At 39.3% G+C, this 14,119-nt stretch overlaps 1 long non-coding RNA gene across 1 annotated transcript; it reads right to left on the minus strand.

Moving 5' to 3' along the window:
• Positions 1-8,630: 8,630 nt before the first annotated feature.
• On the minus strand, positions 8,631-10,816 carry LOC112843932 (uncharacterized). Its single transcript, XR_003216478.1, has 3 exons — positions 10,370-10,816; positions 9,362-9,553; positions 8,631-9,276 (listed from the first exon to the last, which is right to left on the minus strand). It is a non-coding gene; the product is annotated as an uncharacterized LOC112843932 (long non-coding RNA).
• Between the last annotated feature and the right edge of the window lie 3,303 nt (positions 10,817-14,119).

Consider the following 14,119-nt stretch of genomic DNA (forward strand, 5'->3'; position numbering starts at 1 on the left):
ATACGCCATGTTCTCTTTGAACAGAACATCAAGTGCTGCAGTTCAAATAAATTATTGCAGATGGAAATGATCATCTTCGCTTGCTTTTGTAGTCAGCTTGTTATTTGAGTTCTACTGACCAGTTTTTAGAAGGTTTGCTTTTTATTAGACTTTGTCTAGAATTCTTTATACACTATAGCATACAGAACAGACCCCCACCCCCAGTCTATGTTAGCATAATGGCTAGAGTGTTCCCAGATTGTAATATTTATAATATGTTGTGTAACCCAGAACTCAGATCTATCAAACACTTTGTCAGTTAGCATTGAAATTCTGAAGGATTACGAAGGCTGACATCATATTATATATCATTCTTTATGAGCTGTTATATATTAGATTATAAACATTTATAAAGACTTTTATAAAACCTTAAAAATGAATTTTCAGAGTTTATGAAACAGTTTTCAATGCTAAAAAACAAACAAGGCCATAGGAAGGGCTATGCAAAATGACAATACATTCATTACTTGATATTCCCATATGAACAAAGCTATGAATAAAGCATTTCTCTGTTTTACAGTCAGATGCAGGGAGCATGGCAGTGATGACACAAAGACTTTGATTGCCGGTTATTAGAGTGCATTCAGATATTTCAATAGAGTCTGAAATGTTAGGCTATGTAAAGCAGGGTTAAATACAATAATTGGGAGACAAGAAGATAAAAGTTCGTAAAGTAGGGCGAATGCTTTTATTACACGTTACAGGACCAGACAATGCACTCTTAATGTAATGATAAGCTCTCTTCAATTTTCCTATTAATGACCTTACACTTCAATGGAAATAAATCAATAAGCAATCATATTTATCCTTATAAGGCATATTTATTCATACCACTGACTGATGACTGTCATCAATCATCTTAACCTTTACTACAGTAAGGCTAGTGTCAAAAAATCAAAAATGGAAATGCAGACATTCAAATGTGTCAGCCATTATTGATTGAACCTCCGTCCACAGTCATGGTATGTTTGAGACGGACTTTAAAAAAAACAATCAACTGATTTCTAGAAATGCCAAGAAGCAGGCAAAAGCTTGTAAATGTGACACTAAATAAGAAAATGTAGCTTAAAATGTGCCTTTTTTAAAAGATGACTCATCTTGGAAGAGAATCTGAAACAAAATAAAAAACTTTCAAGAAGTTTTACCTGACCTTCTTATTGTTAAAAGTAACAAATTTTCCTCTCTACCAAACTCTCACACAGGCTCAGAGCTTAAAGAGGAAATTTCATGACGGGTGGCGATTTGTTCACGGCAACAGTTTGCAATATACTGCTTTTGTTTGAGACTGGTAACAATTACAATTTAGACTTTCACACTCGATGAGCCAAGGGGGAAAAGGGAATGAGACCACATGGAGTGGTGGATGCTGCAGGGATGTCTGCCACATGACAAATAGATGGTGAGAACAAACAAGGTTGTTTGGTATAAGCAATGGTAAAGATATATGAGGAGGGGTTGCTGCCTTGCTGGTTGGAAGGCCACTGCTGGAAATTTGGATTGAAAGTATCAAGGAGGCAGAGGGCAACTTAGGAGAATTTAGGAAGGTCGGTCACCTGGCGAGAGAAGTTTCAGGGGAAACACGTAGGAAGCCAAAGTACACGCCTCCCTCTTGTAATGAGTAGCAGAGCCCAGAGCCTGGAGAGAAAAATCTATAGTCTGTGTTGTGGACTGAGAAACCTCTAAGACCAAGCTATGTGGTTAACTGTGACCATCACAGGCAGGTGGTTGTTTAGGATAATGCTGAGACTCTGGAAGGTTAGTATTTTTTTTATGTCACCCAGAAATGTTCCTCTTGATATTTTAGTGACTTTATTTTTGCTTTGTATACTGTATTTACCATATCTATTTGTGCACATTTCAACTTATTTCTACATTTTCCTACTTCAATTTTTCTAGCAAAGTAAAAAGAAATGAGTGGGGAAAAAAGTTCGGACAATTCTAACAAGCTTCAAAGTCAATATTTAATATGACCACATTTACTTTTTTAAGTTCTTTAAGTAGTTCTCAGTAATACTTCTCCAGGCTTCATGATGGACATTCAGAGCTCTCCTTTGGCTGTTGGCTGCCTTTTGTTTAGTTCCCTGTGAAGATGACCCGACAGTGCTTCAATAATGTTCACGTTCGGGATCTGGGGAGGCCAATCCATGAGTGGTCAGCATTATATTGTGTACTTTTTCTTTCCAGGTAGGTTTTTAGTGCACTGGGAGTCTTTCATTGTATTGTATTTCCATTGCACTGTATGATAAAAATCTGATGATCTGAGATGTATTTCCATCAAGTCTGACGAGATCCCCAGACCACCACTGACCACTGAGTGAAACGCAGCTCCAAACCATGACAAACCATGAACGAGTTACCACTGTGTTTTACGGATGATTGTAGACACATGATTGCACTGATTGTAAACTTCTTCCATGTATATATTGACAACAATTTGAACTAAAAAAAATCGATTCATTACTTCATAAGACCTGCCACTAATTTTCAGTCCAGATATTGTGTAATTTATCTCAGTCTTTTAAATTTGAGATATAAGGTTGGAAGGCTGGTACTAGGTTGTGGACCCAAGTGCAGACACAACATGGAGTGGGAATAAGATTTTCAGTAGTTTATTTGAAAATACAGGAATAACAATGGTGAGATGTGAGCATGCGGCGAGGGAATCTCTGACAAGGAGTCACTGGAAAGATTGGTTAGAATTTGAGTGTGTCAATACGGAAGTGGAGTGAGAGGCTCAGAAGGCGGGAATTGCCAAGTGAGTGTCCAGGTGAGGAGTGGGTGAGTTGGTTCCAACCTGGTTTCCAGTGATCCAGAGAAGTCGGCAGCAGGTAAGAGCAGTGAGTAGTTTTAAGTGCAGAGAAACGAATTGCCAGAAGAGCTGATGATTTTTGACATGGAGACCAGCGTCCAGAGCGAAGAGTTGAAGGTGAGTAGCTTGGAGACTTGGCATGTGAGAAGAGAACAAGGTAAGCCTGACTATAATGGCTTTAAACGGTTTAAGACCGAAAACCAAACTTCTGCTTTCTCTTGATTTGATCAGACCAAGCATGAGTCACCACTAGCAATCACACGTTTTTGCCTTTTCAGAATTGCTTCTCTTGCTGTTTTACATTGCAGCCTCTCTTATATTTGAAATGTTTTCAACTAACCTAAATAGATGTGATTGATCAGTCAACAGAAACAATAATACACTGTGTGACTATCTTTCCTTCCCAGTGGTTCCCTTACAATAGATCTTTCCATCAACAGACAGTTTGACTTCTTACAGCAGGGAAAGCACAGGTGGAATTGGTGATGGCTGAGTTCCATTAAGTTTCCCAATAAGTCATTACAGTTAACATGCATGCGCTAGAAGCAGGCTTTCCTAAGTGGGATACAGCTTTCAATAACATGCCTATTTTTTTCCTTCCGTGACAAGCCAGTATGTCTAATGTCAACCTGTGAGAAAACAAAATGATCCTCATTTTCATTTTGCAGTTTTGTCAGTTTTCACCATAACTCCTATAAAACACAGGAATCAACAAATTATGGAATTACTATATGCTGTTTATGAATACAGTACACTGTAAGTGAAAATACATGCTTTCATACCACTGCACTTTGAACCAAGGGCGTAGATTTGGCATGGACGGAAGGGACATGTCCCCACCAATATCCAACGATTATTGAATCGTCCCCACCAATAATTTGATCTCTTCGAGTAAAGAAAAACAAACCCGATAAAAAGAAGAAAAAAAAAGATCTGTCAACGTCTCATTCACCCAGCGGTGCAGAAAGAGTTAAATTACGTTCTCTACTCTATATCTATTTTGCAATTACAATTTTAAGTTTTGCGTTCTCAGTGTTAATAAATGCTTGCTTTATACTGATAATTATAGATGCTGGTTATGAGTACACGAGGGTTGAATAGCAGTCAAAGACAGGATTATGTTACATTTAGTTTGAAATTTAGATGTCAAGATGATGTCTGGATCATACCTAGCTGCTATATAAAGCTGCTATCTTTTGTTCAAATCTTAATGTCTAGTCAAGTCATCTTTGTCTTTTCAATATATTTTTGCTGGGTGGATAGTACCACTGCAATATTGTGACTTGGGGTATCACAATAATGCTAACTTTTAAAAGTAAGATATTAGTATGCCGTCAATAATAGAAGTAAAAGCCTGATATCATGATGACCATAGTTATGGCATCCCAACACTCCAATCAAATCTGTAATTTTGATTCCAACAAACTAACAGCACACTTCAGTGTGGAAGTGACTGTCCTGGTGAACCTGGCATCAGTTTCAGTCACACTCATTAGAAAATTAAGCTCCCCTCAACACTTTCTTGTTAAAAGAAAGTATTAGAATAAGAGAACCCTTGTAAATTCTCATAATTATGTCTAAAATATTCCACTTGAATGAAATACCATTCAGACTTTGGCACACTGAAAATCAACTGATTTGGAGTAGCACAATTTGTATGCAAATAAATTAACTGAAAGGTGCATTTGGGGCTTAGAGGTGTCCTCTGTCTTATACTTTGATGGCACTCCCTACATTTATAGAATTTTTCTCTACAGTATATTCAAAAGGCAACAAGTGAGCCAGAAGATGGAAAGGTATATGGAGCAATATCACACGGGGATAATAAAAGCTCAAAGACTTGGTTTGGTTTTCAAAATTATATTATAAAAACTGATATATCACACATGAATTCCTCAAAACACAGTCGGGGCTTCAGTATGAAATTCTTCCTTAAGCTGTCAATTTTGGCATAAACCTATACCAGAACAAATAATATCTAAACACAGGGAAGAAATGGTAAACTAAGGCTATTCAACCCAGAACTATACTACTTTGGATCCCGTACTATTTGCACAAGACGAGTATTTCATGGGGCACTCTAGTAATCTGCAATGATTGCTGAGCTTGTCTGGGATCTTAATCCTGTGCAAATATGCCACGCATGGTAAAAAAAAAAATTCCCCACAAATTACCTGCCATATTTTGCCAGTCACAGAGGCCCTGTGATAATTAGTCCCATGCAAATCAGCATCTCTGTGATCTCAGGAATTTTGCTTCTTTTTGCAAAGTTTTTCTTTTTTTTTTCGTGTGTGTGTTCTGTGCATCCTTCATCTACCCAGATTCTAAATCAGATCCATAAAGGCTACATTGGCACACTGAAAGTCCTGACAAAGCCCTGACAAATTTGCACCAGACATGGATAAAGGTAGTTTAAATCTCCTTCCCCCTTGGAGGGTATGGAGAAAATGTTTCTGTCTTTAAATATTCTCATAGTAATTGTGTGCCACCCATCGATCTGTAGCTGGTGACCACAGGTGTCAGTAAATCTTTTATCACCCATCATTCTCTGGTGCTAGAAGTAAGAACATTTGGGCCACAGGGTGGACTGCTACTGCTAGGAACCTATAAACTATATAACCATAAACTGTATGGGTGCAGTGCACCTTTCTGTACCTCACAGAAGTCTATAATATTTCCCAGATATTTTTATTTAAAATGCTCCAAAATGTACCAACAGTGGTCGCTAATTCCAGTTCAGTAGCTAGAATTAGGGAAGTGACGCCTAGCAGACAGCTCCTGGCTTCAGCTGCCCATTGCCTTGTGACTGCACCAGTTATTAGTAGTTATTTTGTTATGAAAGTGGAAGCCATCTGCACTATCAAGACTAGGTAAATATAAAAATTGAACTTTTCTGTCACTTAATTTTTTTATCTATCAATTACAGAAATTCATGGATTTTTGGTTTGTTTTGTTTTCTTTTTCTACAATGGGTCCAAAGTAAAAAACAAAAACAAAAAAAACAAACCAAAAAAAAGAAATTTTTTTGTGAATTAACAAAAACTTTGTGCTTTATAATTATAGGACAGTCTGGGCAATGAGCTGGCAGAATGTTTTCTGTAGTTTTACACATTCATTTTTTAGTTTACTACAGCAGTGTTTCTTTATCATGTAACAAAACTGAGACTTTCTGTTAAAATTGCACTTCTTTTTTTCTTATATTGAGATATCTCAGGCATTAAATATGTAGTTAAAAGTATTTACACTAACAGGAAGCAGACTTTCCCTTCTCCACTCCACTTGAGATCAATATGAGCTGTATGCGGCCCTCATCTAACATGAGCTTGACGTCCCTGCTCTAAACTGTGCGTTTCAACACAGGAGTCTGTGGGGACTGACTCATTTTTGGAGTCCAGCCTCAAGTTGCCACAGAAGCAACTTCAGGTTTGGACAATTGCACATTCACTTTGTGAAATTGTAGGGTCTTTACCTTACAATATAAAGCGCCTTGAGGCAACTGTGGTTGATATATAAATACAATTGTGTTGAACTGAACTTCATTTTCAGGCCTGGAGGTTCCCACTTGGTGAATTTGAGTAAGACACAGGCTTCGATCATCCCATGAGAATGTGCATGGGGGTAATGACAATGCTAATTCTGCAAATAGATCATAAACGACCACTCAGAGAGCAGTTTGTCAGTATGTCTGGACTAAAACAACCCTCCTGTTACCTGCCACCTCCATCATAGTTACTTGAGGGCTGCAGCTCAAGTTGGCCCACTTCTGATTTTTCTCCCCATCAAGTGCAATGCAGATCTGATGGTTTCTAATGAGTGTGAAGACGAAAAAGCTGCATGGTGTCGCATTTTATTTCCCCCAGTCCTGATCTGTACTGTGTGGATATGCAGTTTTAAAAAAAGAGATCCCAGGGCCTCTGACCTACATGCAAGTTGTATTCAAACATTGGCCAGAATTCATCAGTGTTTCCATGACGATAGGGTGGAAAATCTTACTGTACTGTACATCATTCATGTGAGACGACTGTCACATTTTCAGTGCCCGCAGCAGCTTGGCTTAATTCCCAGAACCAGGTCTCTCTGCACAGAGGTGGAAGTAAAAAAAAAAAAGCAGTTAAGACGAGCGCTATTGTCTCTGCACTGTCTTTCATACCGGCACCACCGGCTTTAATGGTGTAATTTTAAAACCCAGTTTTAGTGGAATAATTTTCATTTTAGGGTTTATATCAGTAGCATACAAAGGTGTGTGTGTGGATCTTTACTCCTTTCACTGCAGTCTTTTTTTTTTTCGCCTATTTTGTACTCCGCTGACTGTAAACTTGTGTTCGCATGAGTAGATGTGAAACAACAGTATTCAGAGACAAACACACAAGAAGATCTTAACGCCATACCCTTCTGACCCTGTCGCTTCTGGGAGTCACGTGACTTTGTCTGTGTTGGCAAGGCAGCGTCTCTGACAACACGGATGTCATATCTTATTGACCAATGCTCCATGCTGGCATTTGAGCGTGAGAGAGGGATTGGGAGGAAAAAACATTACTAACCTCAGCCCCGATTTTTTTTGTACTCTGAGGAAGGGGGGGACACAAAAAAGGAAGATCAAGACACTTATGTATAATATGCTTTACTGTCACAGCAGTGCAGAAGCACTTAACTATTCTTCATCTTTTACTGCTGCAGATTTTAACCCACTATGCCTCAATCGGATTCTCTTATTATGTTCCAGATTCTGATAAATCCTGAAGGAAACGGGAGATCTGATCTTAATATTTTTCACACCTAAATATAGCTGAAAATTGCTGTTACGTGTCAACTGTAAGTTAGCTTTAATTTAAAGCACAGAAGTAGCTCTTTCAAGCTATAGAAGACTATTTAAGATTTATACATTTCATCATCTCTCTCTCTCATCATCTCTTCCTTGTTATCTCGTTCTCATTATCTCCTCCTCCTCCTTATCTGCCTCCTCCACCACTACTCTCTTTTCCCTTTTTCACCTCATCACAAACCTCAACTGATGAACTGAAGCGAGGTTCTAACATGTGAAAATGTGTATAAATGTGCTTATTTTTAAAGTATTGTCACAGTTCCTGTCAGCAGATTTGTTAGATGATCTTCCATCTAACAAACAATAGCCAGCTAAATGGCTGTTGTCTGTTAGTTATTAGCTTATAACCAACATTAGCTGGTAAGAAGCTAACATCTTGCCAGCTAATGTTAGGCTTGAGGGTGCTAAATATCACACTTCCCCTCTGATAAATACTCACTTACTGAATAAACTCTCAGATGATGTGAGCATGTAATCAAACGCAGTCTGACAATGTTAGAGCCACGTTGAAGAAAATTTCCGTAACACAGGCTAAAACGGCTAACAGCAGCTAAAACGCTGGTGCTTACCAACAGAAAAGTTCAGATATCCTCAACAGCTCACCTCAGTATCATCTGTCATTGGACAGAAGTGACCTTCACTCACTCATCGACTCATATTGGACTGTTTTGCAACCTCCTCCAGAGTAAATAGGTATGGACGCTTCTTACCCAGCATTTTGATGTAAACTGATCTGTCAACCTACACTCACTACATCAATGATGACCAGAGTGTTCTAGGTGACTTGCAGATAAAAAAAAAGTAAAATATCGAAACATATTTGATTTCCACATATCCAGTTTTATTCCTGATTATTTGATAAGTGTTGATATGAATAAAATATGTTAAAATATAACATATTTTATATAACAAATATAATATAACAAATATAATATTGTCTAGAGCACTTTTATAAACAGACAGTAGTACAAATACGCTGGCCAGCATAGGGTTGAAAAAAACAACAACAACATGCGCATTTGTATGAGCAACAAATTTTATGCTCTTGATTTCACAATGAAGCAGCCTGTGTATTCATTACAATGTTAAAAGATTTGTTTGTTTGTTTCCTGAAGACAGCATCTCTTTGATTGTAGCCCGGCTTACTGTTAATGGGTCTCTTTGCAAAAATAACAAAACAAAACAAAAAAACAAATTACATTTAAATACTATTAGTGGTTAGCACTGTTGCCTCACAGCGAGAAGGTCCTGAGGGCGACTCCACTGTCTGCCCAGGGCCTTTGTGTGTGGAGTTTGTATGTTCTCTCTGTCACGGCCGAGGCCGACTCGAAGGAAAAAGGACTCAAAAGCAGGACGCAGAGCAGCACAGAGAACGTTCAAGTGACAACATTTATTTTTTCACAACAAGTGTAAGCGAACAAAACTAGAAAACGGAGTCGTGTGTTTAACTTGTGCTAGGAACAAACACCAAAACTAAGGGGCGCTTATGCGACCTGAGTTATGTAAACAATCAGTGATTTTTCAACTGTGGAAACTACAGTTCTGTGGTTTGGACCAAAGGGAGAGTCAGACTGGATGGCTGGGTCCCGGGAAAGGGTCAGAGTCACTGACACAAGAGTACATATGCTCAGGTGTGGTTCTGGAGGAATACTGGCAACTATTTGTTTTGAATATTCCTTTGCACTGCTTACCTGATGCAGGTGGATCGGTGGCGTGGAGGGGAGAGTGGTGCAGGTGAGTGGTAAGTAATCCGAAATTCCTGACGTTGAGACAGGGAGGCAGGCAGGTGTGTGGAGTGAGTAAAACCGTGAGACTGTCAGGAGGTCCAGCGTCCGGATGGGGGTTCTATGGTGGAGATTTACGTCTGGTAATCTGGTGCGTAGCTATGAAAGAGAGATACAAGGTGAGACAAGGTAGTTTGCTAAAACGTGTTGTGATGGCTGCACTTACAGCCACACAGTGGTAATATCACCATGTTAGTGTAGAGGCTTTTACGTAACATTGCATTCACATTTGTCTTTAAGCATAGGAATTAATTTACAGGACAAATAACTGGTTTGGTTCAGAATTAATTCACATATCCACAAAACACTGCATTCTAAAATAAGTGCGCACATTTTGGTTTACACTGTTATGTATGATTAATCTTTTTGTTTTCTGAGTTACCTTAGTTGCAGCTGCTCCAGTCCCTTGATTGAGGAGCTAAGAGGTGGAAAAGGGGCGGAGCGACCTTTAAAGGAAGACTGCAAATTGGTTCATTCCATAACTCGGGACCATGGGGGGGAATTGGAGTTCATTATGTTAGGTTTAGTAGGGTTTTGTGTGTTTTACCCCTTCTCGTGTTTTTGTGGGCTGATCAGCCACTATTTAAGTTTCCCCTTTGTCTTGTTAAGTGAGGTCAGTTTGTTTGAGTTATCAGTATTGTTGTCAACTTGGAGTAGAGTTCTGTTATTTTGACCTCTTTTATGGGCCCAAGATTTTGATTCTTTTTGCATGATTTAACCAATCACATGTGTTCAAAACACAGCGGTGGCCTGCGCTGACTGTGGTTAGCTAAGAATCTGGCGAAAAGAGGGTTGAGCGTGCTGGCCTTATAAGTCCACGGCTTAATTACCCAGAGGTGTGAGCAATGAGCAGGAACACGGTGGCTCCTCCCAGAGGTGGAACTGCCGGCTCGGAGGAAAAACACTGGCACTCACCAAGACCATGACACTCTCCATGTTTGTGTAGTTTTCTCTCCCAGTTCTCCGACTTCCTCCCGCAGTCCAAAGAGTTTAGTGGGGTTAGGTTAACTGGTGATTGTAAATTGTCCATAGGTGAGACTGTGAGTGTACATGGTTTTCTGTCTCTATGTGTTAGCCCTGCGACAGACTCGTGACCTGTTCAGGGTGTACCCTGCCTCTTACCATTTTGTACCTTCTATAGATCCAGCATCCAGCGAGATCCTGATAGGGATAAGTGGAAGAGAATGGATGGATAGATTAAATATATGATGTGTATCTCAGACTTCAATGGAGCCTTTTCAGAGATTACAAGCAAACAGCAAAATAACATGTGAAAAATAAAAAGGTGTAACGTCAGCCATGTTACCTTAATCCAGAGGTTCCCAAAGTGTGGGGCCCGGCCCCTAGGGGGGGGCGCAGAGCCATTGCAGGGGGGGCGCAGTATGAAAAGAAAAAAGAAAAAAAAAGAAAGCTTGGACACTGCTAGCATAATGGACAGGTTTTTGACGGGGCTCCCACACAAACATAAAGCAGGAGATGAAGCATCGCTGAATATGCTTCCAAACCAACTTCCTTCCAAGCCAAAGACTAGAAAATATGGTGAAGCATATCTTCCCTTTGGCTTCACCTGCACAAGTGCCAAGGTAGGTCTCCCCTGCAAAATTAGTTTCCCTGCGTCTGGGGCACGCGCTGGGCTCTCCAAATCACGGACAAACAGGATCCCACATTCTTGATTTTTAGTTCACAAACACTTCTTGTAATAACTAACTACTCCTGGCATTTTGGACATGTTAGCTCTTTATGCAGTAAAGTTACAGTGGGATACAAATAATATCAGGCTGTTCCTGCCGTAATTTGTTCCCCCGGTTCAAATCACGGACAAACAGTATCCCACAGCTGTTTATGTTTCTGAACCCATTTTGCACAGAGAGACATTTTTTGAAAAATGTATTGACAGCAATGTTGAATATTATTACACAGGAAAAAAAAACAACTACACGTAAAATAATTACACCGTGACGCCTCTGCCTTTCTAAATGCAGGGACAGTAACTGTGTGTGTATGTAAGCGTGTAAAACCTGAAGATAGTCAGATTAACAGTATTTTGTCTATATCTGCCATTCTGCAATCCATCTCATGTAAACAATAACGTGGCGCACAGCGTGACGTGAAAAGAGGCACATACCTTTGACGTTGCGTGACGAACTCTGTAATCCTCGTCCACACGTAAACGCAAAAAAGTTGTTTTAAATAATCTCAGTTTTCGGTGAATCGCAACGCCATTTACATGTTGACGAAAGGCCCAAACGCATTGAAACAGCTGCGTTTTCAAAAAATACCGTGTAGGTGTGGACGCAGCGTAAAAGAGTTAGTAGTATATTTTATTACTACCTGTAATTTATTGCCGTTTACTTGTATTTACTTAATCATTTACTAAATGTTTGAGGTGTGAAATAAACCGCAATGGAGCAAAATATGGGTGTGTGTGTTTGGAGGATGTGTGTATGTGTGTGGGGGGGGGACCATTGCCTTAATCCATCTGGCTATGGGAATGGCTTTGGGAAAGCATTTTTTTCACATGTAATCAGCAAGCAACAAGTGCAACAAGATGGAAAGGTGTAGAAAAATAAAAACTATAAAGCTTTAACAAATGAACTAGAGGCATACAGAAAAAAAAGAAAGTAGTAAACCAGCAGTAAACCTCTTAAAAGTGAAAAGGCTTCATTGAGGGAAAAGTTGAAGTTTTCGTCAACAGCAAGCTCGTGGCTCAGGAAAGAACTGCTACTCTTACCAACCTCCAAGTTAGATATTTTCTTCCTTGTCCACATATCCTGTGGCTGAATGTATTGATTTCACAGGACAGTATCCCACTAACAAACAAACAAAAAAAGATGACCTAGCCCTCAACTCTATCCTTCCTCACCCATTACAGTAAAAAAAAAAAGACAAGAAAAAAACAGATTGATTTTTGGGTGGTGGGAGTGGGGAATGTGCTGCTCTTTTTATTGAACGGTTTCATTATGATGAAAAAGTGATACATTGCTGTAATGCAGTCACCACCCTTACTTATCTCATTGGTTCAAATGCAACTAAATCTGGGAAAGGGGATTAACATAATAGGGTGCCGATTAGTAAAATTAAACAACGTGCATGTTTTAAGAAACTGCATGTGCAGAGTCATGTGTTCTTGGGTGGTGCTTAGGCTTTTAATGCAGGGTATATTGATAAGTCCCCCTCATGGAGCCCTCATAGAAAGTGCAGTAGATATTATCTGTAGATATCTTGTGTCATGATTTGACAAGTTTCTCCTAAGGATTGAATCACAGGCCATCACTTTTTCATGTTTCTCCATTGCATAACTGTAGATATGAGAAACAATAATGAAAAAAAACGAAGTATTTTTTTTAATTATTACTATAATAAAATGTCAGAAAAGTTAGAAACTTTCAGAAACTCACCTCATCCCCAATAGATCAAACATGCAGCAATTTTCAAAGTACTCTAAATACGGCAATTCACAGCATAACTTTTGAGAAAAAAGGAACTGATTTGGAACTGATTTTAAAGACTTTAGACTTTTCTTGAACTTGTTCCAAAGGTTTCATGTCTAAAAAGTTGTCATACCTCAGAAAACAAAGTCTAGGGAATGCTTAACTCTATTTACAATGCACTCAACAGAAATATTGGTATATATTCAAGGAAAGTAAAGCCTTTATGACGGAGGTCTGGGTAATCAGCAAGCAACAAGTGCAACAAGATGGGAAGATGTAGAAAAATAAAAACTATAAAGCTTTAATAAATGAACTAGAGGCATACAGAAATAAAAAGAAAGTAGTAAACCAGCAGCCCTGCTTATACAGCTACCCCTGATATGGATAATGGGCGAAATACACGAAAAAGCTCCCCCCCCATATGAATTGCACTGTGGGGGGATTTTCAATTGAACATACACCAGTTATACCTCCCTGAACCAATTAAGCCAGATGCTTTCTTTTGACAAAATGGCCCCTGAAATGGGCAGGTGGGAGCTGTGATGTATGACTGAAAGTACTGTTGTAAAAAGTGACCCCTTGGTAGAGAAAATAATCGAATCTGAAAACAAAATGATTGGCTCATTAAAGTTCATTTTAAAATTTTGAATAGGAAATCTGACACAGTGACGTGAGCAGCCTGCCAGCCCGAAGGTACTGCTGTTCCTTTCGTTGGATATGCCATTTAGTTTATGCTAATCCTCAGAGATTAGGGAGATCAGACAGAAAACAGTATGTTTGGGCCACTGGATTCAGAATCTAAACAGAGTTTTGTTCTTTTCTAAACCAAAGACTTTTCTCAAATAATACTGGCAGTGATGTCACGTTCCGAGTTTTTGCTTTCAGTCTTTTCTACAGTGTTTCTCAACTATGTTATATATATGCAGTGTTGGGACTAACGCGTTATTAAGTAACGCGTTACAGTAACTACGTTATTATTGTGGTAACGAGCACGGTAACTAGTTATTATGCCAAAACCAGGAACGCGTTACTCGTTACTGGGATTTAGATAGGCTCGTTACTCGTTACTTTGTGTGGTGGATATCGCGGAGCTTCCACAGATTCAATAACATTAGCAAGTGGTGGAGGCCAGCAGGTGGATGAAGGAAAAGGGAGGCAAGAGGAGAGACCCGAAGCGGCCGCCGGTCCGCGTGTCAGGTGAACTGAACTTCAGGTAAGAAGTTATGACCTGCAG

The sequence above is a fragment of the Oreochromis niloticus genome, linkage group LG23 (assembly GCF_001858045.2).
Source record: "Oreochromis niloticus isolate F11D_XX linkage group LG23, O_niloticus_UMD_NMBU, whole genome shotgun sequence".
Taxonomy (NCBI): Eukaryota; Metazoa; Chordata; class Actinopteri; order Cichliformes; family Cichlidae; genus Oreochromis; species Oreochromis niloticus.